Raw genomic sequence first — 24,199 nt, forward strand, 5'->3', positions numbered from 1 at the left:
AAGAAATTCAGGTCTCCTGTGTACAGTTCACAGCCCAGAACCCCAGGAAGCCAGAGGTTTTCCATCCAGGTCCCAGGGGCCACCATGCTGCGGGGTGAGGGTGAAGGACTGGGGTGGAACAGCTCAGTTTTATCTGCTTCACATGTTGATACCCTAAAGGATTTTGTTGGAAAAGGGACCAGGGCTTCCCATGGCGTAAAAAGAAAAATTTAAAAATTTAAAAAAATTAGAAAGCACTGTGCCTGATTATGTCACCATAAACCTTCTAAACTGACAGTTTATCCTGGCTTCTGCCTCCTCCCTTTTCCCCGTGGAGCAGAAAAGCCCCAGAGAATTTCAGGTGGCTGAGGGCATTCTAAAAGAGGAGGTGAGCGGATGTCTCCACGTTCTGTAAGAGGAGGAATGCAGACAAACTCTGCAGCATTTCAAAATGTCTGCCCTCTGCTCATTACTAAAATTTGTGTAAGGGCGACCGAGAATTAAGACCTCCCAAAGCTCCAATCAGAGTCATCTCCACTGAGAAATGCAAGATGAAATGGACGGAGCACTCTCTTACAGCTTCTAATCACCGGGAAGTTCAGGAAATTGGAAACGCCCCAGAAACAACATGACATATCAAATACCAGGGCCTGGGTGATCCATCACCATCGTCATCACTGTGGTCATTACCATTCACTTCCACTCCGCGGACAGCCCGTAAATCAGCTTGTAGAGCTCTTTGGGATCGCTGAGTGAGAAGCACTGAATAAATGTCAGCTGGGATCATTGGAGATACCTTTCACTTCAGACAGATAAATGTTAGTGAGTCCGTGGTCAAGGAAGCACCAATAGGGACCTTAGCTATTTCCAGGGGCCCCAAGATACTAATAATGGTTTGCATAGTCAGAAAATTAAGATAGAAAAGGAAAGGCCCTTCTTATCCCACAATATTAAAAATACTCCACAAGCATAAAAACTCAATTACTGTACTTGGCTTGTGAAGGGACATATTTCTTGTTCAGTGAAGTTCCTCCATGATGGTGATCTGAAAATAGGCAGAGAGCCAAATAATTTTTAATATGCCAGTGCATCAGGACAAAACTTTGAAATTTTGACTAAGGACATTGGGACCAAGCCAAGGATGCTTATAGGAAAGGCCACTGCCTGTGTGCTCCATTCTACCACCGTGAGCCCTCTGGTATCTTTTTGCTTAGCCTTCTCTTCTCAAGTGTTGGCTCTATGCAGTGTGTCCATTGTGTACATAACAGGCAGCTCTCCAACAGCAGCTCCAGAAGCGAAGGTTGGGTCTAGGGATTATGACTGCTCTATGGAAGATTGCCCAAGACTTCCCAGCATTGGGACACTGTGTTTTCTAGACCCGAACTGATCAGTCTCTTTGTTCAGAAAGACAAACCTTCATCTTCTAACATATTCCCTTGTGTGTTTGCATCTGTGTGTTACTTTGGCCTAGGTTATTGGTTTCCATTGAACTAAGTATGAGGCCCACATGGAGGAGGGGACTGTCTTTTTAGTAGGTTTTCTATTGTTCATTGTTTGCTGAGTGCATTCTGAGTACAGTATTGGACAGATCTTCAAGGTCCCTTGAGGCAGAAAGTCCAAAATAAGGAGACAGAAGTGACTCATACAGAAACTGCTCTGCTGCGAAGAAAAGCCAAGTTGTTCATGGCCTGTACATGAGCCAGGTGGGTGGGAGTATGTTTATGCTAGAACTTCCAAAGACTAACTTCCAGTGAGGCCCTCTGGGGACACGAGACTCTAGTCAAGTCTGTCTTTGGGGGAATGCTTCTTCCTGCCTAATACAAGGCAAGGCCACATGGGGATTCTGGAATTTCCCTTTTAACAATTACATGGATTATATTTGTCACTGGGACACAAACACCTTTTTCAATGCTATATTTATTTTATGCTTAGAAATGAGATAGAATTAAAAAGGCCAGAATGGAAAAAGTTTAGAATTCAGAAAAGAATATATCAGCATATTGGGCTCAATTCTGTTCTTCAAGGTTTCTCTTTAGACGGGATGGGGCTTTAAGCATTAAGAACCATTCTATCTTTCAAATTGCCTTCCAAGAGCCCCCATACAGCCGCCACGGAGAGCCTACTGGAACCTGAGCTTCAGTGATACAGTTGTTTACCCATTGGAAGCGGAAATAGCAAAACCTAGTGAATTATTTTAGAATATAGGTAATTCGATGACATTGTGTTTACTTTTGACACAAACACAATGCAGGCTGGCCTCTTAGTGGGAAGGGAGGATTGGATCCTTCTTTTCTTTTTTTCCCTGACTCTTGTCCACATTATCTATTTGTTGTTACTAATTCAGTATAGGTTGGAGTGTGGGAAAAGGGGATGAAAAAAAGGAATAAGAAAACTCTTCCCTTATGTAAATCAGGACTGCCCTAAGATGGTTTTTTGCTCTTTGGGCCAAGCAGATGTTCAAAGCTGATTCTTTCTTTCTCATGGGCATTTTTGTGAATTTACCTGAGGCTCGCTTCCCAGGCTTCATCTAGCTGAAACTTCTGTAATTTTAGAAATTTTTCCTCTATTTGCCACTCAATCCTCCCCATCATCCCTGGGTTTTCTTGCAATCTACTCTACATAAACTCTTTCCTGTGGGAGTTCCATTATATCTTCCAAATGTCTCTCGATCTTGAAAGACCAAAATGCTGGAAAGAAGAAAAACAGACAGAAGTGAACACTACACTAGTTTCTACTTGCCACCCTTAGGGCATTTGCCAATTTGCTTTGTGGAACATAGATGCTGAACAAAGATCAGCAGCCAAGAGTTTCTAACAGTCTCATTGGCAGGGGAGTTGAAAATTGGTGGATAGGGCTACCAAGGACGCTACAACTTGAGAACTCATGATCTGAAAGAAAAGCTAACTGCAGAGATGTAAAGTGAGTATTATATGTGCAATTTTTCCTTGAGGTATTTTCCAGCTTCTAGCTGCACATGTGTGAGGCAAGTTGCCAAGAAAACAAGTAAAAAGCAGCTGCTAAGAAGCTAAAAATCTAAGCAGACATTTCAGTAGTCTCATGGTGCTAGAAAAAATTGAAGTTCATAGCCTGCCGAGAAAGAGAATCTCTAATAAACATACTAGGCTCGCCCTTGAGCTCCTTGAAGTGATAGGCTCTAGGAATAAAGATGAACCTAAAATAGACCAGTTCTCACAAACCCTAACATTGAATCTGAAATCTAAATCCAATAGATCAAGATAATCTTCCTGTGGTCTATATGCCTGTCAGAAGAAAATTAAATCCTCTCTACAGGGAGATGTCATCCACAGCATCTACATCTACAGTTTTTTGGCAGACATTATAATGTCTGCCATTTGGTCACATTTACCAAGCTTGCCAGAATACAAGATCAAATGACCAAAAACAACAGTTTTAAAAAAAAACAAAAAAAAAACTGACTTTAGAAACAGACTCAAAGGCAAATATTTAAGTTCAAATTATTGGACATAAATTTTCAAATAACTATAAATAACATAATCAAAATAGACAAAAAGATGGAAAATTTCATCCAACTACTGAAATCCATTAACATCATCAGAAAATGCAGAGTTTAATAATACAACACTGAAATTAAAACCAACTGGATTGAAATTCAGTTGGATTTAAGAGCACATTAGATATAGCAGAAGAAAAAATTAGTGATCTGGATTGTAGATCAGTAGAAAATATTCAGGTTGATACTTTTCAGAGAAATAGAAAGAATAAACAGCACAGAAAAAGAGTTTAAGAGACATACAAAACATGATGAAAATAACTTTCATAAGTGTAGTTGTAGTCTATAAAGGAGAGAGATAATTGAACAGAAGAAACACTGTGAGAACTTTCCAAAACAAGCAAAAGATATTAGTAAATTGAAACTCTACAAATTCTGAGCAAAATAAATACAGATAAAGCTAACCCACAAACACTAAAAAGAATATCTTATAAACAGACAGAAAACAAACACATGATGTTCAGAGAGACACAATATAACTATGGCTGAGTTTTCAATAGAAACAGTGAACAAAAATGTCTTTAAAGAGCTGAAAGAAAATTATTGCCAACCTAGAATTGTGTACACAAGGAAAATGGCTTTCAAAAATAAAGACTAAGCAGACAATTTCAAACAAGCACTTAACAAGCAGGAACAACAACAACAATGGCACAAGAAAAATGACCGTAGATGAAAACATGTTATTGCAAGTAAAGACAGGCTAGAGGGAATTTTGTAGTCTTAAATGCATAAACTAGAAATGAAAAGAAAACTTACCATCTCTAACACAAGTATTCACATCAAGTTAGCAAAACTGCATATTAACCCAAGAGAAAGAAGGAGGTAGGTGGGAGAAAAATAGAAATAAGAACAAAAATTATTGAAATAGAAAGGAATCATCTAATAGAAAAAAGGCAACAAGTATTTGAAAATATTATTAAAATTAATAAATGCTTAGCAAGACTAATCAAGAAAAAAGAGAATGAGGAACATGTTACTAATACTAAAAACAAGAAAGAGGCTATCACTGCAGATTCTGGAAATATTTAAAAAGAGGTTAATACAAACTTATGATCCTAAATTTGACTAAATTTGTTGACTACACTTATGACTGTCACTTTGCAGAACTGTTTGGCAATATAGGCTAATGCTAAACATAAGCATGTTCCATAACCCAGCGATTTCTCTTCTAGCAACTCAACAGAAATGTATGCATATATTCACTAAGATATGTAAAAATATGTTCTAGCATCAATATTTCTTTTTTTAACTTTTATTTTAGGTTCAGGAGTACATGTGCAGGTTTGTTATATAGGTAAACTTGTGTCACAGGCATTTGTTGTACAGATTATTTCATCACCCAGGTACTAAGCTTAGTACTGAATAGTTATGTCTTCTGATCCCTCCCTCCTTCCACCCTCCACCCTCAAGTAGGCCCCAGTTTGTGCTGTTCCCCTCTTTGGGTTCTCATCATTTAGCTCTCTCTTATAAGTGAGAACATGCAGTATTGGTTTTCTATTCCTGTGTTAGTTTGCTAAGGATAATGGCCTCCATCTCCATCCATGTTCCTGCAAAGGACACAATCTTGTTCTTTGTTATGGTTGCATAGTATTCCATGGTGTACATATACCACATTTTTTTATCCTATCTGCCATTGATGGCCATTTAGGTTGATTCCTTGCCTTTGCTATTGTGAATACTGCTGCAACGAACATATGCGTGCATGTGTCTTTATGGTAGAACGATTTATGTTCCTTTGGGTATATATCCAGTAAGGGGATTGCTGGGTTGAATAGTAGTTCTGTTGTTAGCTGTTTGAGGAATTGCCACATTGCTTTCCACAATGGTTGAACTAATTTACACTCTCGCCAATAGTGTATAAGCATTCCCTTTTCTCTGCAACCTTACCAGCATCTGTTATTTTTTGACTTTTTAATAATAGCCTTTATGATTGGTGTGAGATGGTATCTATTGTGGTTTTGATTTAGCAGCAATATTTCCAACAGCCTTAAAAATACCCAAATTTCTTATGAAAACAGAATATATACATAAATTAGGGTGTATTATTAAAAATTAATACTATTGTCAGCAATGCAAAAAACAAACTATGCTACATGTAATAATTAGGATGAATTTCAGAGCTGTCTTATCTCACAGACATCCAAGAGAATATATTGCATGATTCCATTTGTATAAATTTCAAAAATAGACAAATATAATCTTTGATGTAGAAGTCAGAATTAATGTTTTCTATGGACAGAGGTGGGTAGTGAGCAGTGGAGAGGTAATAACTTACTGAGGGTATGAAATAGACTTTTGGGATGCTGATAATACACAGTGTTGATCTGGATGTAATTACATGAGATTTTCACTTTTCCAAACGTTAAGCAAACTGTACACCTATGATCCATGTACTTATATAAAAAAGCAAAGTGACTAGAATAGCTAAAATAATTTTGAAAAAGAAGATCAAAGTTGGAGTACTCACACTAATCTGTTTTAAGACTTACTCTAAAGTGACAATCATCAAGACAGTGTTGTATTGGTGAAGAGCTAGACACATAAATCAATGGACAACAATAGAAAGTCTAGAAATAGATCCACACAAACATGGCCACATGACTTTAGACAACGGTGCAAAGACAATTCATTAAAGAAAGCATAGTAGCTTTCATCAAATGATGCTGAAACAGTTGGAATCCATATGTTAGAAAATGAACCTTGATCTGTACCTCACAATTTAAACAAAAATCTAGATCATAGATCTCCATGTAAAATATAAAACTACAGAACTTCCAAAAAGAAAATCTTAGTAACCCTCGGGCTATGCAAACTTATTAAATAAGACTCCAAAAACACAACCTATTTTAAAAAAGAGACAAACGTGGCCTTATCAAATACAAAAATGTTTGCTCTGTAAAAAACGTTGTTAAGAGAATGAAAAGACAAGCTACAGATAATATTTACAAGTCATGTACCTTACAAAGGACTTGTATTCAGCAAATACAAAGAACTCTCAAAACTCCACCAAAGAAACAACACCACTTACACATACACAAACGGGCAAAATATTTAAATAGGTATTTCACTAGAGAAGATACGTAGATGACAAAGACATGCTGTTCAACATCATTAGTTAACAGAGAAATGCAAAGTAAAACCACACTAGGACACTATTACACACCTACTAAAAATGACTAGAATAAAAAACAAACAAACAAAAAGACAGGACCAAGTGCTGGTAAGGATATAGAGAAACCAGGAGTCTCATACATTGCTGGTAGGAATGCAAAACAATACAGCCACCCTGAAAAACTATTTGTCAGTTTCTTATAAAGTTAAAATACACTTGCCATATAACCCAGCAATCCCATACCTAGGTATTTACCCTAGAGAAATGAAAACTTATGCTCACACAAAAACTCTTACAGTCTATTAATAATTGTCAAAAACTAGAAACAATCCAAATGTCCCTCAACAGGTGGCTGAATGAACTGTGTACATCTACACAATGGAACACTACCCAGCAATAAAAAGGAATGAATTCTTGATGTACACAACATGGATAAATCTCAAAAGCGTTATGCTAAGAGAAAGAAGCCAAACATAAAAGATTGCATGCTGTGTGATTCCATTTATATGACATTCTGGAAAAGACAAAACTACAGGGGCTGCAGAAAAGACCAGTGGTTACCAGGGGTCAGGAGTCGAGGAGGATTTCGAGCGGCAGGAGGGACATTTTTTGGGGTGATGGAGCTGCTCTGTGTCCGGATTATAGTGGTGGCTACATTAATATGTACGTATCCAGGCACAGAGCTATACATTTTTTAAAAGTTAATTTTATATATGCTAAAATTTTTGAATGTTTAATAATGTTTAGGGTAGAACATTCTGCTTTTTATTTGCATTGTTCAAAGCAAACTGAACACATTAGTGGAGCTTCAATGGCTATTGCTTTTAGACAATGGATATTTAAGGATACTAATTTACTTCATCTCATAGTCATTAAGAAATTCAAAAAATAAACCCATGGAACAAAGAAATAAAATGTCAAACTTTAAGCTTCAGCTCTCTCTGAGAACTGTGTTTTGGCATTGACCATATCATTACCTACCTAGCTATGAGGTTACACTTCTGCCCAGTTCATTAGAATTTACCTTTAATTCTGTAGCAAACCATAACTGCAAAGCCAACATGTTCTAGTCAACATTTATTGCACTGGCATATTTCTTTCAAGGGCACATATTAAAGAAAATTAAAGAGACAGAGTCTCTCCAAAGTTCTTTGGATTAAGACTCTTGGTGATACTTTAAAATGTTTCATTCAGAGTATTATTTTGGGAACTTCCTCTAGCATTCTAATGATTCACAGATTTTGAGACCATTAAAATATTTTTCTCAATTTTCCTTTCCTTACTTATGCCACTTTGTTGTTGTTGTTTTATTTTTACTTTAATTTTTAATTCTTGTGCGTACGTGGTAGGTGTTAAATATTTAATAATTTAAAATTCCTATGTGCTTCATTGTATGGGTGTATATATGTTTATATGTATATGAATCGAATTGAATTTGATTCATATATATATATGAATTTAATTCACTAAGACTAATACACATTAATATATATGAGTTTATATTGCATATTAGTCCTCAATTAAAAGTTTACAAAGAAAAAAACAAAGCAAACAGACAGCAACAACAAAAGCAGCACCAGATAGGCTCTCTCTGCAATGGCTTTGGGAAATGTACAAACATCAGGCTAATGGAAAACATAGGAACTTTGCCCCAACAAACTGGGGAAGTGCTGGCCCATCCCAGTGTACCACCTGCTCTTCGCACTTGCTGTCAGGAAGATAATGCTGTATGCTGGGCCCTCCCAGGTGCAGCCATCTCTCCTGCTCCCCAGCACTCCATCCTTCAGGTTAGCCAACTTCAGGAAACAGGTTCCACGCTCTCTAGGTCTCAGGAATGTCTCCTCACTTTTCTCGGGGTCAGGAGGCAGATGCACTCACCCACCCTTTTGAGGGAGGTCATAAGATGCACAGCACACCAGCAGCTCCATGTAAATCTGCCTCACAAAATCCCCTTCCTTTTCACTGTCCTACTTCTTTTCCTATTTCAGACCTGCTCAGAGATTCCAGGTGAGCGTTCCAAGAGTCTGGAAAAAAGGACTTGGCCTTGTGATTTGAGATTTGCATTATCAATGGATTGCTGGTTTAGTAATTATCTGTGAACTCATGTTAACAACCTGTGACACATAGCAATCATTTAGCAATTCAATTTTTTAAGTACTCACAAAAAAAGAAAAGAAAACAGAGGGGCACATTCTTTGTTGATTTATTTTCTGTTATTCTATTTTACGTATTTTGTTAAACCTGTTTCTTTCTGTTCGTTAGATTAGATTACTGTTGTAGGTCCATTAGGAAAAATGCATACCACACTGCAATGTGAAGGGCTGGCACATAGAGAAAGCCAGCTGGTCACCCAGACAATTCACCACAGAACAGAAGAATTCACCAAGCCCCAGGATTTTATTGTCAGAAACAATGTTAATACCTAGAGAACAAATGGATGGCTCAGGGGCACACTCACATTAATCAAGCTCGCAGAGCCTGAGATAGACAGGTAGATAGGTAGATCAGATAAGACATTCATATATAGTATAAAAGCACATTAGCCAAGCTCAAAGATAGATTTATATACATAGCATACTATCAACTTATGAGCCGGATATTTACTGTAAGCTTCCCACTACCTTCTCTACTTGTAATCAAAACAGATGGGAAACTAAGCCATCCAAATGTAAACGGATATCAATGAAGACAGAAGGAATTGAAGGGACCTAAAAAGTTTCTCTTAGAATAGGTGGTTTGCAGCACCATCCTTTCAAATAGGCACACCCTGGATAAGAAAACACGAAAACAGCCCCCCACCCCACACACCCTTTTTTCTTTTCTTTTCTTTTTTTTTTTTTTTTTTTTGAGACGGAGTCTCGCTCTGTCGCCCAAGCTGGAGTGCAGTGGCCGGATCTCAGCTCACTGCAAGCTCCACCGCCCGAGTTTACACCATTCTCCTGCCTCAGCCTCCCGAGTAGCTGGGACTACAGGCGCCTGCCACCTCACCCGGCTAGTTTTTTTGTATTTTTTAGTAGAGACGGGGTTTCACCGTGTTAGCCAGGATGGTCTTGATCTCCTGACCTCGTGATCCGCCCGTCTCGGCCTCCCAAAGTGCTGGGATTACAGGCTTGAGCCACCGCGCCCGGCCTTTTTTTTTTTTTTGAGACAGGGTCTCCTTCTGTTGCCCAGGCTAGAGTGCAGTGGCGTGATCTCAGCTCACTGCAGCCTTCGCCTCTCGAGTTCAGGGGATTCTCCTGCCTCAGCCTCCTGAGTAGCTGGGATTACAGGCACACGCCACCACACCCGGCTAATTTTTGTATTTTTAGTAGAGACGGGGTTTCACCATGTTGGCCAGGCTGGTCTTGAACTCCTGACCTCAAGTGATCTGCCCACCTCGGCCTCCCAATGTGCTGGGATTACAGGCGTGAGCCACTGTGCCCGACCAAAAAACCCATATTTTTGAGACTGCCTCACCAACATTCCCTCTCATCTGTATCAGGTCACTGCCTCTACAATTTCTTTTTGAGCTGAGTTCTGAAAGACAAGTAGAAAAGTTACAGAGCTACCTATGGGGAATGCAGCATTACGGGTAGACAGAAGAACATAAGCAAAGAACCAGGGGCATAAAACAAGGTAAGTAGCTGTGCAGACCTTTTGCAAAAGCAATGTGAATGGCAAAAGCAAGAAGGTGGTCAGAACTGAAAGAAGAAGCATGCATTGTGAGCCTCTTCTGTTGCAGTTGCCAGAATGCAAAGATGACAGCTCTGGTCACGGCCCTCGAGGAGCCCACTGACTGGAAGGGGTTATACACCGGTAAAGAAACAAGACACAAAGAGGTGCTGTAACAGTGGTAGGTACAAAGTACTATTCTGAGCACAATCTCAACATAATTCTGCTGGCTTGGACCAATTCTAGCTCTCTTAGGTAGTAGCAAGTACGACAGAGTCTTCTATTCATTCTCTCTAGTTGGGGTTTAGGATTTCTCAGGACCTGCAAATTGAAATCACTATGGGACGCGCGTGCCTTGCCTCTTCTTTTCTAGTTTTTGTTCCAGCCCAGTTAACAGTACTTATCTATAATAAAGTGCCTTTGTCCCAGCAGGGGCCATCGCCAAGTAAATGCAATGAGAGTTTTAAGGTTACTGAATCCACACCAAAAATCTTTCGTATTTATCTAAAAAGCGTGTAATTATAAAGAAAATACATACCTTGGGAATGAATAATTGAATCATAAAATCCATCAAATGTCATTTTACTCATTTTGCCCAAGTGTCTGTTCGAAATGATTCTAAGCAGTGTGACGTCAATATCTATTGAATGCCAGCGTTACACAGGGATGCATAAATTACCCTCCCAGAGAATTAATGGCATATAAATATATCTCCATTAAATATGTTTCAAATTTGGTTGTTATACATTCACTAAATGTATAGGCTTTTAAAAAAAATTTTTTATTATACTTTAAGTTCTAGGGTACATGTGCACAGCTTTTAAAAGTTACATTTTGGGCCAAGTTGCCTTTGAAACCACGAGACTTTTTTTTTCTTTCTTTCTTTTCTGAAGCTGTAGTGGAGTCCCAGGCCAGGACTGTTATATATGGTGATGATAGCAGGCAGCTCAGATTACCCCAAGAACAACACCCAGACAAGAGCACAGAGAAATGCCGCTTGTTCTAGGCGGCTATGAATTAGGGGCCTCATGGTTAGTTCTCTGAATATTTCTCAGGCAGTCTTTCAGGCTGCTCTCTCTGTGGGTTGGTTCATCTGGAGTTGATGAAGGAAGAAGTATTTCAGAGCCAGCATCTGCAGTTCTGTAGCCATTTCACAGACACCTGGGGGTCCAGGCACCATTGTGGGTGGCTCTTCCTCCTCAACCTGGAGAGGGCTGGGTTTAATTCCTTCATGCTAACCTCCCATCACCACACTGTACCCACTGTTCAGCCTTTCTCCCCTTTTGTTGGGGAGACATATTTTCCACCTTTCCTTGGTAAAGTAATAATCACCATTTCTAAAAAAGAAGATTCCAAGACATTGAGTCAGGGGTTGTTTGCTTTAATAAGCAACCATAGGAAGAAAGAGAAAGAAAGAATACCATCCTTTATTAAGCACATAATAATTCTTTCAATCCTCATACAACACCCCAGAGAGGCAGATACTGTTATTAGGACTCATGTAGGGAGCAGAGGATAGTACTTAAAACCACTGAAACTAGAGTGAACTACGTGGATTCAAATCCTGGCTTCAGGACTTACTAGTTGAGTGACATTGCTTGTCACTTTTGTCATTTATAAATGACATTCCTCATTTATAAAATGGAAAAAAATTCTTGTTTCTATTTCCTGAGTTATCATAAATAAGATAATATTCTAGGTGAAAAGCACTTAGATCAGTATTTGGCATATAGTAAGCTCTCAGAAAAAAGCTTATTATTATTATTAATGTATTATTTTATATATGAAGAAACTAAAATTCAGTCATTCCCAAGATTACAAAGATGTTAACGGTAGAGTTGAGATTGGAACCCAGGTCTGGATTGTTCAGTCACTAATTAATTCAAAAAGCTCTTTCCATTACCCATTATTAGTTGTTACTGGGATACAATTCACCCTGGGTCTCTTGCATTGTTGCACATCTTGCAAATGGGGCACTGACTGTCCTTTGTCCAGAGTTATTTGTTGAAGGGCATTTATAAAGCAAAGAGCCTTGGAAGAAAAAAGATATGGACTCCCTCTGGAGTAAGCTGTAGGCCTGCTTTTACTGTTCATTATGACAGATTTGGGCTTCTTAATCCCAGAGTCTTTTCCTGTAATACAAACTACTGTATGTACAGGCATCCATCTGGGGCCATCCCTATCATCTCTGGGAGACTTAGGGGCAAAGGGAACTGACACAAATATGCTGATGCTCTTGCTTCTTGCCACACCGTGAGATCCAGGAGTGTGTGTCTTCTGCCAGCATCCTTGAAACTGGTAGGCTGCCATGTCAGCTTGCAACTGCATGGATTCAAATCCTGGCTTCTGAGCTTAATTACTGTGTGACACTGACAAGCAACTTAACGTATCCATGCCTGCCCTATTTTCTGGTCCCTCACTTGTGAAATGGAGAAATATGGCAAAAATCTTAGACCTTGTCTCAGTTCTTGACAGTATTGGGGATGAGAGGAAAAAAGGACCCTGCTGGGCATGTTTGGGAGTATGTGAAGACCCCCTGAGATCTGACAGAATGCACTCATTAAAGTGGTAAGCAAGTGGAGAGTCATGAAGGTTGATGAATGTTTAGAAGATGAGCAGAAATAGGCAGGGTTGACCAAGCACCCAAATGGTGCATTTGTTGTTGCTCACTCTCTCTCAGGAAAGAGGAGGAAGAAATGTTGCCATGGGATTCAGGAATGAAAAACCAAATATGTCCTACATGTTCTCACTTACAAGTGGGAGCTAAGTTATGGGTATGCAAAGGCATGGGGGTGTTGTAATGCATATTGGTGACACAGAAGCAGGGCAGGGTAGGAAAGGAGTGGGGGATAAAAAAAAACTACATACTGGGTACAATATACATCACTTGGGTGGTGAATGCACCAAAATCTCAGACTTCACCATTACCTAATTCATCCACATAACCAAAAAATCACTTGTATCCCAAAAGCTATTGAAATTTATATATGTAAATATATAAATTTTACAAGAAATGTTATCATGGGGCAGCAAGCCCATGGCCCCAGCAAAAAGGCAATATGGCTGTCCCTGCTGAGCCCAAGAGTCCCTAAAGCTGAAACATAAGGTGCCACCAATGAGCACATAGAATTTCAAGTGTATCGAAGACATTACAAATTTGTTTGGTTGAGCTCAGAGCAAATGGCCACTAGATGAAAATAAATGCAAAGCCTTGTTGATTAACTCAAAGCCACTCTCTCCCTACATGCCCTGATCCCTCCCTCTCTCGCTGTCCTGACCTCAGCTTCTTTAAGGAAAAAGATGATTAGGGGTGAGGCTGCCGTCTCTCTGTCTCCAAGCAAAATCAAAGACCATATGCACCCATATGAGTGTGCAGGGGAACTTTGGTGAGAAGGAATAAAACTGTTATGACACCGTTAAGTACAGCTGCCCAGGTCACAATTACACATGGTCCCATAGGAGAAGGGAGCACCCAAATTCAATTGATGGGATTGGAGTGAGGTTCACCATAGATGGGAGAAGCTAAGGTGATGCTGAGAGGGGGGTCTTTGGGCAGGAGCTGTGGTTGCTTCTACCTCTGAATGTCTAACAGTAACACATACATTAAATATTTGTACTTCCCCATCCTATACGTGCCAAAGGGGATTCTCCCAGTCAGAAAGAGCCACATGTAAAGAACTGGTTGTACTTTTGGGGAGGTCTCGACCCTAATGAGGCCACTTTGAGCCATGAGTCCCTGTGACTGATGAACTTGTCTATTGGAGTTTCTGGCAAAGGGAGGCAGATTCTACTCAGAGATGCCCCTTGGGGTTTTGGACCTGTCACCTCCCTGACATGATTAACAGGTACATGCATTTTGGAAAGAAGCTATGAGATTGCTGTAGGGCTGTCGTCCAAACTGAACACCTGACACAAGGAGGCCTTGTAATTCTCTGATAGTTCTTTTTTTGGCATGGGAGAACTAGAACCCAATGACCAACAAGGTAAGAAGAGCCCAACAAGCCCCTCTTGTCAAAAATGTATGAAGCGAGCCTAGCCCCAGCAGCATCCTTGGCTTTATACAAAAAAGTAGTAGCTATCCCTTGAGAAAAATTTTATTCCCCATTCTGCCACCTGAAGTAAAGCCACTGGCTCAGTGAGGCCCTTGATTCACAGAGTTCCCACTAAGTGCCTGGGCTCCCACTAAGTGCCTGGTTCACTGATGGTTCAGCTAAGCTAAAACCTGATGGTGTCCAACAGCTGTTCAACTCCCTGCCAGCTATGCAGAACCAGGATGTGGTTGCTCTGCTCGGTGAGCAGAACTCAAAGCCATACTCATAGCTCCAACCAATACTCCCTTTGATGAACCACAGTATATTTCTCCTAACTCTTGGACTGTGGCCAATGGCTTAGCTATTCAGTCTGCCATTTAGACAACTACAGACTGGCAGATTAAAGACACCCCACTTTGGGGTCATGAAATGTAGAAACATATCATGGCTGCTAATCAAACCATCTGGGTTGCTCCTACAGATGCCCACAGTAAGGGTCTGTGCTCTGATGAGAAGGGCTGCAATCAAGCTTTTAGTGGGGTCTGCAGTGTCCAGATTGCCACCATTGCCACCATGATCTCTCATCTTCCCAGACACGGCAACATGGCCACCATCACGGACTGTGGACAAAGCAAGGGTCTTTATGCTTCTGGTGCAGAAGGTCCCACTGCATGCCAGATTTGTGACTCCTGCCAAAAGAATTTGTGACTCCTGTCTTGATCCTTTTATCTCCCAGTGAGGAAGGCTACACATAACCCTTAAAGTTGATGCATCATGTTTTGGGCTTGCTGGACCATTTGTGGTCTGATAAGGGTAAACTTTTTCATCACAAAAACCAATTACAGGCTAGTGGTCAAGGTATTCAATAGACAGTCAACACTCCCTGCCATCCACAGGTATATGGTATTATTTTGAGTTGGGAAAGGCTTTTTCATATTTTTGATTTTACCTCAATCACCTTCTTCTAGTATATATACCTTCCTAAGACAATTTAGCCACTGAATGTGGCTGTTCCCAGGAAGGGATTATGTTCTCTTTCACTTCCTGGATAATAATTAGGATGTAAGGGGTGAGGGTTTACATAAGCCTCTTTTGAAAATTCTGGATCTTTCCTGACCATTCCTGGGCATCATACTCTTTTCAGTCCCCTCAAAACAACCCTACGTAAGCCTGCTTGGATCACCCTCTGGGTGGAGGCACAGGCAGAAGGGGACCTGCAGGACTCAAATTTGATTTTAGGACTCAAATTTGGCCACCTGGGTGTTCTTGTTGGACTGACATGGTAAGGGGGCATAAGGATGATGACTGCCTGGTTGAGTACACTACTCACCGAGTCCCCTACAGTGGCCCACATGTGCCAAAGTAGGGGATATGGTGGGTCTCTGCCAGTTTCATAAAAATGCCCTTGTCCTTCTCACGTTTGATCTCTCTGAATGAAAGGCATGGGTGTGAATATAGGATGATGTTTTTAAGGTGATATTATAGCTCCTGGAACGGGACACACTAGTTTTGTGGCCATCGAAGAAGAATAACGACCTTGGCACTGGAGAAGAGAACACCTCAGAACTCAGGAGGGATGGAGCGGTGAGGGAGACTAATACTACTTGTCTTTCAGAAACTTCCCTGGACTCTTGATTCCGAAGGTGTCACTCTCTCAACCTGACGCAAGCACGTTAAATTTAACTGACTTCTGTGCCTGTCATTCTCCACCAGATGGTTCTAACAAAACAGCAGGGAAGAGCCCCAGTTCCTGCACCTCCCCTGCAAAATACCCTTTCAACACCTCTGGATGTTTTCCTCATCACTCTTTTCCAGCTGTCACTCAGTCATCCCATGCAGCAGCTGAACGCCTCCAGTCTGGCAGCGTGGACGAACAGGACAGGTTGGACTGACTGTCCTCAGGTGAAAAACAAGGACATGGGAACTGAACTGGGAGCCTTAAGGTCCACCAGCCAAGTGGAATCCCAAGCTGACAGCATGGACAGCTGGGGCCCTCCAACTCCCATAGGTCCCACCTGAAGGAGGAGGCAGAGGGGCATCTATTGTAAATAATGATTCATTCTTAGGGGAACCATGAACACTCCTGCAACTACACATGTTGTATGGAAGCCAGGTATGGAAATAGTGACAGCTATGGAAATCGTGGTGAGAAAAACATCCCGAGGTGTGAGCGTGTTTTGCAGGGAAGGTACAGGAACTGGGGCCGTCCCCTGCTGTTTTGCTGGACTTGTTAGAGCTGTCTGGTGGAGAACAACAGACACAGAAGTCTGTTAAATTTCAGACAAATTGTGTGGAATCTGGCACCTCAGGGGTAGCCGTAAGAAACTTCAAGTCAGATGTTAAAGCAAATATCACCAGTAAATTACGTAGCTCTCAGATGACTGTGGAGAGCTCTCCAAAATGAGGTTACCCTTCTGTATTTGGGAGAGATTCCCAGAGAGATGGTAGATATGTTATTTGTGCCCACCCCAAGGCCAGCTTTTTCTACAATAGGAGTCATCCAATTAGAAATAGTACAGTGGCAAGGTGTGGTGGCTCACACCCATAATCCCAGCCCTTTGGGAGGCTGAGATGGGCAGATCACTTGAGCCCAGGAGTTCGAGACCAGCCTGGTCAACCTGGTAAAATTCTGTCTCTACCAAAAAAAAGAAAAAAAAAAAGATTAACCAGGCATGATGGGGCATGCCTGTAGTAGCTGAGATGGGAGGATCACTGGAGCCTGCAGTGAGCCATGATCATGCCACTGCACTCCAGCCTGGGCAACAGAATCAGACCCTGGCTCAAAAAAGAATGAGAAAAAAGAAAAAAAAGAAAGGAGGGAAGGAAGGAAGGAAGGAAGAAAAGAAGGAAAAGAAAGGAAAGAAAAGAAAAGAAAAAAGAAAGGGAGGGAGGGAGGGAGGGAGGAAGGAAAGAAGGAAGGAAGGAAGGAAGGGAGGGAGGGAGGGAGGGAGGGAGGGAGGGAGTGGTACGAAATTTGTCTTAGCTGAAGAGATTAATGACACCACTTTGGGTCTTGAAGGCACTGAAATCATCCTTGGTTCATTGGCCAGGGCTGTTAGTGATGAGAGAACTGGCCTAGACTTCCTCATCTCTTGTCAAAGCAAAGTCTAAGCAATCACTAAAACATCCTGCTGTACCTAAATGAATTCCTCAGCCAAGTGAAAAGGTCAATACAGAAACAAAAGGAGAAAGTCACCTGACTTATAAAGTTAAGTCCCTTAGGTTTATGGAATTTGCTCAGCTGATTGGATCCAAGATACAGGGGCCATGGTTGAGGTCAATGCCACAAGCTACCCTCATTCTGCTGCTTGGAGTTGTCGTGTTGATAGTGGACATAATTAAATGTTACATGAAATCAATTGATTAGATTTGGCCCCGGTCTCTGTCAATCAGATTAATTAGAGTGGCCAGAGATTTGGCATACTCATGGAAAAATCACCAGAATCCAAGATGGTATAAAAATCAGGGATGAATATTGGTGGGGGAAAATTCTAGACATATCTCTAATGTTTCTGCACATCCTGTGAATGATGCAATAATTGTCTTTCTCCAGGACTATCTTTTCAAGGACATTTATAAAGCAAATAGATAGAGATAGTGTTTTCCTTCAGAAAAAAAGGAGATAATTTGCTTATAGTCTTAGAAGATTAAGACAGTATCTTTTTCTGGAGCAAAGGACAGGCATGCTTATTGTCCATTGTAAAAGATTTGGGTTCCCTAAACTCCGGAATGCTGTCCTGTAGCATATCCATCTGGGGCAATCCCCATCATTTCTATGGGACTTGAGAGGAAGGGAAACTTATGCAAAAACACTGATGCTCACGCTGCTTGCTGTTCTGTGAGTAATAGAATCCATTTTCTCTGACCCAGGAATCTCCTATCTTCTGTCAGCATCCGTGAAACTGTGACAGGCTAACTTGTAGCTTGCAAATAGATAAAATCTCAGAACTTTTTAAATTCCTAACAGTCATGGAGTGTGATTTTGGACAAGCCATTCTCTCAAAAATAAAAAACATTAAAAATTAAAGAATTCTGTAAAAATCTAAATACTTCTAAGATAGATCCACAAAGCTATTTTTAGTTCATTTGTCCTGTTCACTTTTTGAAATTCCTTCATTAATTCATTCATTCTTCAATTTTTACCAAACACTACTTAAGAATGATGTAACAAAATACAAAACACAGCATATTCTTACCTGCCAGAGCATGCAGGCTGGTGGGGAAGGCAGAGACACCAATCATCATATAGTATAGGGATCATGGAGCATATCCTATGGTAAGTGTCATGAAATAAAAGGGCAGGGTGCTAAGAGAAAGAATATCTGAAGGGACCCTCATTAGTTGAGGGTGGAGGGGGGACTGGCCAGACAAGACATCACTGAGGAAAGGGCAGTGAACTGAGATATGAAAGGCATGTGGCAGTGAAGTAGGTGACAGGGTAGGGAAGAGCCAACAGCCTGTGCAGAGGTTCTGAGGGAGAAGATCTTGGCATACCCCAGTGTGGTGGAAGTAAAAAAGCTGGGGATAGAGGTTCCAAATGAAGCTGGGGAGTAGGGCAGAGGCCAGATCAGGCATAGCCTTGTATTCAATCATTTTAAGGCTTGGGACTTTATCCTACGACCCGTGGGGGCTGTTAAAATGTCAGTCTCATAAGGAGACAGAGTAAATCTTCATCTCTCTCATTTACCACAATATTCCTAGCACCTGGAACAGTGCCTGGCACATAGTAGGTGCCCAATAACTATGTCTTCAATTACTTGAAAGAAAAGATACAACTTGCATTTTTGAAAGATCACTTTGGCTGCTATGTGAGAATGGATTGAAGCAGATGAAATCAGAGCAGGAAGACAAGTTAGGAGACTATTGCACATCCTAGTGATAAATTAAGTAGCTTGGACTAGGGGGCAGCAGGAGAGATGACGCATGTATTCCCTTACACACACCCTTTTGGTTTCATTAATCCTTAAGGATCTAGTCAACTTGGAAAATCATGAAAGATCATCAAATACAATGTTACTAATAAAGATAGTATATTACATGATGCTTGGAGTCTCTGGGGTTAATGGCTAGTTATACGTGGTTCCTGGTGCCAGCAAAGACAGTGAAAGAGGAAACTTGCTTGTGAAGACAAAGCAAAAATTGATAACTGAAGACACATGCAGTAAAACTTCCAGGCTCAGCAGAATAAACCCCAGAGCCTTTCCTCTTCCAGACTTCACCAACTGTCTCCCCAGCCTGATGGCCCCTTACTCCCATAGGTCACAGCGAGTTGGAGCCTGACCTTGCCATTGTGGGGAGCCCTTTTGCTCCTGTGAGGATGGTAAGCATTTTCAGTGTATGTATGTGTGTGTATGTGTGTGTGTGTGTGTGTGTGTCTGTGTGTGCGCATGCGTGCGCAGCCCAGCTCACATCCTGGTAAGAAAGAGCGCCTTCCATCAGTTTATGAGAGAGAATGTTAAGTGAGTATGTGAGAAAGAGGGGCATTAGAGGTGAGAGAATAGGACACTGCCCCTCCAGGTCACATGGCATCCGTGCCCCCTGTGTCACATGCCACAGCATTGGGCATGGCAATTCCTGAAGCAGAAGCTGCAAAAGAACTGGCCAAGGTTATTCTGGTACCACAGTGGTCTCCATCTCCCAGCCCAGATGGCCAGGAATGCTACGAGGCAGAGAACTTTGCTCCCAGTGGAGAGCTGAGCACTTGGCACCGCTTAATTCATGACCACTCACGCCTACTGGACAGGTTCGCTTTCCCTTTTGAAGGGCAGGGGGTAGGCAAGGGCCCCAGAGGGAGTTCTTATTGAGAGACAGTGGAAAGGCTGTTCTGGTTCTGTCTCAGCCCTGCTAGGCATGCCCACAGCCCAGGTGGGGGCTGAGCAGGCAGGAACACTGAGCAAAAGCCAATGGGGCAGAGATTTAAGATAGGTGTCAAATGACAGAATAATACTGATGGAAATCAGCCACCAAGTGGTCATTCATTTTAAATATTTCTTATAAAAGGAAGAAAAAGAAACTGTCAATGGTTATATCTAAACAAAAGTCCACAAAAAGAACTAAACTAAAATATGTTATTATTCTGATGTCTTATGAGGTAGACAGCATGTTGTATGTGGCTACCTCTTTTTAAAGCTTTCCATGAAAAGTAATTACTTTAACTGGTGCATCTGCTCCCAACTCATTCACAGTGAGTGGAGACTGGGGCTGCTACCTGTGACCTTAAATTTGCCTTTGAGTTAAAATTGTTTTCACCATCTTTAAGATGTTGGAACAATATTCTGACCGTGATTTTCACTGTTTTTAAGTACCAGCTGGTATGCTTTGCTCCTTCGTAACTACCAACACCCAAGGGGCATCAGCCAATATGGATAACGACATGTCCCAAAAGGGCAGCCTTGCACTTTCACCGGGGTTTGCATGGGAAGTTTCTGGGTGGTGCTACCTTCAGAATCTGCACCCAGATCTTGGGCAAGCCTCCCACATCCAGTTAATTAATTACCCAGGATCCCATTGAGTATAGAATTACAAGCTTCTGAAATAACCATTCTCACTGTGTGGACATCCCAATTTCACAGTTATAGGTAGATTTTCACACCTATTTTATAGCTATTTATGACATCAAAAGGGAAGAGAACTTTGAGAAATAAATTGTTTTAGTCTGTTTTGTGCTGCTATAATAGAATGCTACAGACTGGGTAATATACAAACACTAGAAGTTTATTTGACTCACAGTTCTAGAGCCTGGGAAGTCCCAGCTCAAGGGGCTGCATCTTGTTAGGACCTTCTTGCTCCCTCATAACATGGCAAAAGGTAGCACATGGCAAGAGGGCTTGAGAGAGAGAGCAAGAGAGAGCCAACTCACTTTAATAACAAACCCACTTTTGAGATAATGGACCCTCTCCCACAAAAATGACATCAATCCATTTGTGAGAGTAGAACCCTCACGATCTAATCACCTCGTAAAGGTGCCACTTCCCAACACTGTTGCAATAAGGATTACATTTCAAACACATGAATTCTGTGGGACATATTCAAACCATCAGAGAAATTAATAGTTGTTTCTTTTCTCTGGGATCCGCCTTATTGTTTGACACTTTTTCTCCAGCTCTCTTGCTTCATACCAGATGCCTGTGACTTGAGAGGCATTCCTAACCAAGTGGTCTTGTCAGGGTTTTAGGTAAAAGACATGTAGGAGGCCTAGCCTGCACTCATTTAAGCTAAGCAGTTATTAGGTGAATGTGATGGTTAATTTTATGTCAACTAGACTGGGTCATGGGATACCCAGACATTTGGCTAAATGGGGGTGTGTCTGTGAGAGTGTCCGGATGAGATTAATGTTTGAGTTAGTGGACTGAGTAAAACGGACTGTCCCCTCTAATGTGGTGGGTTCATCAAATCCGTTCAAGACTTGAGTTGAACGAAATGCTAAGAAATAATTCTTTGGCTGGGCGCAGTGGCTCACACCTGTAATCCCAGAACTTTGGGAGGCCAAGGCAGACAGATCACGAGGTCAAGAGATTGAGGCGATCCTGCCCAACATGGTGAAACCCCGTTTCTACTAAAAATACAAAAATCAGTGGGGCATGGTGGTGCGCACCTGTAATTCCAGCTACTCAGGAGTCTGAGGCAGGAGAATTGCTTGAACCCAGGAGGCAGAGGCTGCCGTAAGCCAATATCGTGCCACTGCACTCCAGCCTGGGTGACAGAGCAAGACTCTGTCAAAAAAAAAAAAAAAGAATTCTTTTTCTCTAAGTAACTGTCATAGAGCTAGGAGATCAATCTTCTGCCTTCAGATTGGACAGAATTTAGACCATTGGCTCTCATGACTATCAGGCCTTCAGACTTGGGTTGGAACTATATCATGGGCTCTTCCAGATCTAGATTTCTAAGCTTCCATAATTGCATGAACCAATTCCTTATAATACATATTTATTTTTATATATAAGGATTATATATATACATACAAAATACATGCATATGTATTTTATATGTGTATATATGTTATATATAGGTTCTGTTTAATGTCATATATATATATATATATTTGTTCTGTTTCCCTGGAGGACCCTGACTAATACAGTGTGCTACTCAAAGTTTTGGAAAAACATCTTCAGTGGCTTCCTATAAACTCAAATGCCTACAAACAAATGTAAATGAGTGTCACAGCAAGAGAGAGCATGCCATGTCCTCAGGTCCCAGCCAGTCTCCACTCCAACTGTCTCTTGCTGTGTCAAATTGTGGGTACCATCATTGCCATATTTTTCCAGTTTTTAAAAGAAATCAAAAGTCTGGATATTTTTGTCCATGTTGGTAAATCCTTCAAAATGTTTAAAACCTTGTGTGAGCCAACAGTTCTAGTCTGTGAGCTAGATCTGGGCCCTGGCTGCCAGGGTGCACTCTCTGCTCTAAGGAGGTAGTGGGAAATCTTTTCGGATGGTAGGAAAGGACATGTTTAGAAATATGTCCCTATTTCTAAACTTGGAGTGGCTGCTCCAACTGCTGCATGACAACATTAATTCTTGCATTGATCATTTGTCCCAGGCTTCTATACAAAGCAACTCCACAGCATATTTACATTTTCCCATGAGACTGTGGAGAGGAGCAAAAGAGAATAAATATTATAATCTCCACGCTTATATTTTTTACATTGAGTTAAACATTCTTCAGAGGGTGTGCCCCATGGAAAGGTGACAGAAAAAGTTGCACCATTTCAACTACATGTCAGGCCTATATTCTCCCCCCAATATGAACTTCACAGTAGTTATTCCTGATGCACGTTGTTTTTCCTACACTTTCACGAACACACTGACATTTGGCTAAAAATGCTATCAATGCTGGGTGAGGGAGAGACATAAATATTAATTTCAGTCAACACCCCCATGAATCATTTAAAACCTATTTTTCCTATGAATAGCTTGATTTTTTTCATTCTGATTATTATATTTTTTTAACTTACTACTGCTCTTGAAAGACGTCTTCACTGTTCTTCAACCTCCAGAGATTTTCTTCTCCCATTAAGCTGTGCCTCCAATGCCCCCAAGGAGCGGTGCAAGGTGTATGGGAACACCCAGATGGCTCTGAAGGTGTTTGTTATAGGCCCTCCATTGTATTCAAATTAATGGCACCACGTTAGCATGGGCTGCCCTTTGGTGCTCATTTGTTCCTGCACTCCAGGGGTTAAAGAAGCCGCATGCTTTCCAGATGTTCAGTAGCTCTTATAAATGAAAGATTAGCAATTTTTCGCTGCTGCTGCTACTTCCTTGAGTCCCTGTTAAAGCTGATATTTTCTTTAGGTACTTGCTTAGTGTCTGAGTCAGAAGAATCTTCTCCCTGAGGTACATCAATCAATAGCATGCACAAGAAGAACAAAATGTAGAGGAGGTAGACATGGTCTGTATTAATTTGTTGACTACGATAGTCTTCCAATGACTGATAAATGCTTTTGAAATGCGGATCAAATACATGTAACATTTTTCTCAGTCTAAAAAACTAAAAAAAAAAACCAAAAAACTCCTTTTTTTGGTGAGAATGTCTTTTGTTAGGGCTAGGGCTATGACAGGAATATCAATTTTATTTTCAAATCCAGCCTTTCTTCCAAGCAAGAGATGTAAGTGTCTGCAATATGACTGTATCTAACTCAAAGATGCCACCAACAATGTCTTCCCAGGAGAGAAACAGGAAAAGTACCCAAAATGGATTCCAATAAATGAATGCCAGTTTAGCATCTACCATGCTTGCCTTTTGTATACAGAGACACTCCCAGGTTCCTGCTGTTCTAAGAGCTGTTCAAGCATTGAATAAGTAGAGTTCCAATGAGACGAAACCTTCTGCCTCAGCTGGTGTTTAACAAGCTGTTTTCTTGCTACAACTCAGTCAGGATTTCTCTAGCCTTAGCAG

The 24,199-nt window shown here is 41.0% G+C and overlaps 1 long non-coding RNA gene across 1 annotated transcript in view; it reads right to left on the bottom strand.

Moving 5' to 3' along the window:
• LOC114673818 (uncharacterized) overlaps nucleotides 1-24,199 on the bottom strand; it is a 41,811-nt gene that overhangs the window by 1,670 nt on the left and 15,942 nt on the right. The gene's annotated exons all lie outside the window — the stretch shown is intronic.

The sequence above is a fragment of the Macaca mulatta genome, chromosome 18, assembly GCF_049350105.2.
Source record: "Macaca mulatta isolate MMU2019108-1 chromosome 18, T2T-MMU8v2.0, whole genome shotgun sequence".
In the NCBI taxonomy this organism is placed as follows: Eukaryota; Metazoa; Chordata; class Mammalia; order Primates; family Cercopithecidae; genus Macaca; species Macaca mulatta.